Genomic DNA, 3,680 nt, shown 5'->3' with positions numbered 1-3,680 from the left:
CATACCGAACAGTTTCGAAACAACGCCAAAACAACGCCAAAACAACGCCAGATCATACATTCAAAATAAATGGAAGTAGAGAGACAAGTTACTGAAGAGATTGCAAGAGTGCAATGAAATGATTTAACAAAAAACTATATAAATTAATAAAGGACTGAACCAGTGCGTGTGTTTATTACCGGCATAATGCCTCTCCCAAGGTTTAATTATATTTTTTCAACACACGTATCCACATCAAGAATCTTGCACACGAAATACACATACGAAATATATACATATATATATATAAATATATGACGGGTTTCTTTCAGTTTCCATCTACCAAACCTACTTACAAAGCTTTGGTCGGCCCGAGTCTATAGCCCAAGGTGCCATGCCGTGGGACTAAACTAGGAACTTTAAGGTTGGGAAGCAAGCATCTTACCACACAGCCACGTCTGCGCCTATATGATGTAAATGATACAAATGCAATTGAGAAGTGAAAAAGTAAATGTTTAGGTTCAGCACCTCAAAATCTCTTCCTTTTCCCTTGGAAAATACGCCTGGAACTCTTCTGTGAGCACTTGATGGACATTCAAGATACAATATCCAACAATAGTCAGCCATCATAGTGACAATTCATCTTCCCTGATATCTTCTTTTATTTTGTCTTGATGAAACCATTTCCCCTGCTCCTTACGCACATTCCCTACTCATGTAGAAAATGAACTTTATTGCTCATTTTACATCATCAAATTCTCCAGCACTCTTCTCACAATGTCTTTGTAGTCTGGATCCTTGTGACTACCCAAGAGGTTTTTCCTCACATCTTTAAAATTAATCCATACATCTTTTTCAGAATACTAAGAGAGTTTTCAAAATCTTCATCCTTGATGAGTTTCCTTATATCTGGTACTAGAAATACATTCTCTTCAATTTTGGTGTATGACAGCACAATACCGCGGATGTCGAAAAAATCGATGAGCATGCTCTTAGTTGAGCTGTGGCTCTGTCATGCCTTCTTCGATCGTGGAAATTAAGGCCTCTTTCATTGTGACGACTGCTGCTTCGTCTGAGGGTCGTACCCGTAGACCAAACGCTCGTCACCAGTGATGATCCTCGACATGAAGGATGGGTCATCAGCGGCACGCTGGCGGAGATCTTGAGTGACTTTGACACGATGGTCCTTCTACTCAGTGGTCAGCAGGCGGGGGAGAATCTTGGCAGAAACACGCAGCCTGTTCAATTCAGACGTTAGGAGTGCCTACACGGACCTAAATGGTAGACCAACATCAGCAATGGTGTTGATTGTCCTCCGATGATACTCATGCACAAGCTAATGAATTTTCTCCACATTTCCGGGGGTGACGCTCGTGGCAGGTCTTTCAGATCACGTTCTTCCGCTTTTGAGACGCTCGTGCCACTCGAAACATTGCCTCGTCACCGTAAGCTTGCCATAGTACGCTCAATGTCTCTGTAGCAGACTTCCCAGGTTTAACGCAAAATTTCACGTTGGCTCTTTGTTCCAACTTCTTGTCCATGACAAAATCGTAGACTACAGCTTACACATGGTCATAAATTACAAATTTCACAACTTGCGAAGTAAACACAGCGATGTCACTTGCCACACTGCCTCATGAAGGTCACCGCTAGCTCTCACTGTGCACGCAACCGTGTGCTGTCATATGTTGCCGCTACACAGAACTACCGGGAACGTTTTGATATATATATATGTAAGTATATATGTATGTGTGTATGTGTATGCGTGTGTGTGTATGTGTGTGTGTGTATTGAGACCTGAATTCCTTTTATTTTCAGACTTTACCCACTTAAGAATCGATTTTTTCTTTTCTTCTTTCTCTTTTTTCTTATCTTTCCTATCCTACTTCCTAAAATCGACATCCTGAAAGGTCATCTATGAGAAAATGTTTATTTACAAATATGTTGACTGGTATACAATGAGAATGGAAAGCGGAAGAGAAAAAAGAAAAATGCTTTGTAATGAAATTTCAATGGGTTGACCACATCTCTCACTCTCTCTCTCTCTCTCTCTCTCTCTCTCTCTCTCTCTCTCTCTCTCTCTCTCTCTCTCTCTCTATCTCTCTTTCTCTCTATCTATATATCTATCCTTCCACAACGATAACACTTGATTTGACAAAAGATCTCGGGTTTCGGCCATGGCCGGCATTTCACTGTAGCCTACACTGTTGACTGTACACCCATTTCCTTGGTAATGTTTCAAATAGAGCCCCTTGTGCGTCTCCAAAATGGTTAGCATCCCTTTTCTTGCGCAAAGCCTTGAATTTCATTTTCGCTGCTGATACCGGGTGCTTCCACTCCATACTCTTCCTTTTGATTCTGGTTCAAAGTGATGGACCCATCTTCCTTGACTATCCCCTCCAAAAAAGCTTCGACTTCATCATAATAACGGTCGAGTAAGCATTGACAGATCTCCACACAATTGCACTTATGCGCTTCGATAAGCTCTTTTGGCACCCATCTCGCACAAACTTTATCGAAGGGGGGCTTATTGAGGAAGACCTTGTATGCAGAACCATGATTAGTTTGCGAGAACATACCACCTCATCGATGACCACTCGTAGATTCGCCAGAACCATATTTCGAGTTTGTTGAATCTTCACGTCAGTGGTGGAGGTTGATTGGTATCCTCCTTTCTCTTCCTGTTTCCCAATTGTCCGGTAATTTTTAGACTTCTCGATCCACTTATATACACTTCTACGCGGTAAAGTGCTGTCACTGTATTGCACTGAAAACCTGCGATAAATTTCAGCCCTGAAACACCTTCTGACCAGAGAAATCAGATCACTGATCTCTGTTCTTCATTGGGGTAGAATGTCAGTGGAGCGGCCATATTTACTATTTAACACAAGTGGGAAATGTGGACGGATCAAGGTCAAACCCCGGTTACGTAATCACAAGAATACTATCTTCTAGAAAGCGGACGCTGCAGGCTGTGCGACCAACCTAAAGACAATTTGACATGTGTGTGTGTGTGTGTGTGTACGTGTGTATATATATATATAGAGAGAGAGAGAGAGGGGGGATGAAAAAAGGAAAGAGACAGACAGACAATAAGCGAGGTGGGTATACTCAGTATAGAAGACTCATAGTATGCTCAAAAAGATTTTAACTTAAATTTCGAATTTTTCGTGCAGGGCTAAAATTTCTATAAGAAATCCAAATTGTACTGAAATGGGGATAGTAATGACGTTAAAGGCAGTTAGACTTGATACAAATTTATTTACATGGAGCACAAAAGAATACAGAATAAAAGTACAAAATAAGATAAAATATGTAATTTCAAAATTCGACAGCTGTTTCAGTAAGCCCGGAGTTACGTAATAATCATAATCATCATAAATTGCAAATCTGCCAATCTTCCCTTGATATGGGAAGCCGAATTTATTGTAATATTTTCATGTGACTAATTACCGATTACATACTCATGGCATTTTGCACATTCCATCCACAATTTATTATTATTATGGTTATTACGTAATTCCAAGCTTCCTGAAACAGCGGTCGAGATTTGAAACTCTATATTTTCGTATTCTGTACATTTATTCTGTATTTTTTATGCTCCATGTAAATATACTTGTAGCAAGCTTAGCTGTGTTTATATCCATTACTACTTCTGTCTTTCTCTATATATATATGTGTGTATATATATATATATATAT

Source organism: Octopus bimaculoides, chromosome 5, assembly GCF_001194135.2.
Source record: "Octopus bimaculoides isolate UCB-OBI-ISO-001 chromosome 5, ASM119413v2, whole genome shotgun sequence".
NCBI classification, from domain to species: domain Eukaryota; kingdom Metazoa; phylum Mollusca; class Cephalopoda; order Octopoda; family Octopodidae; genus Octopus; species Octopus bimaculoides.
This window is presented reverse-complemented; position numbering follows the sequence as displayed.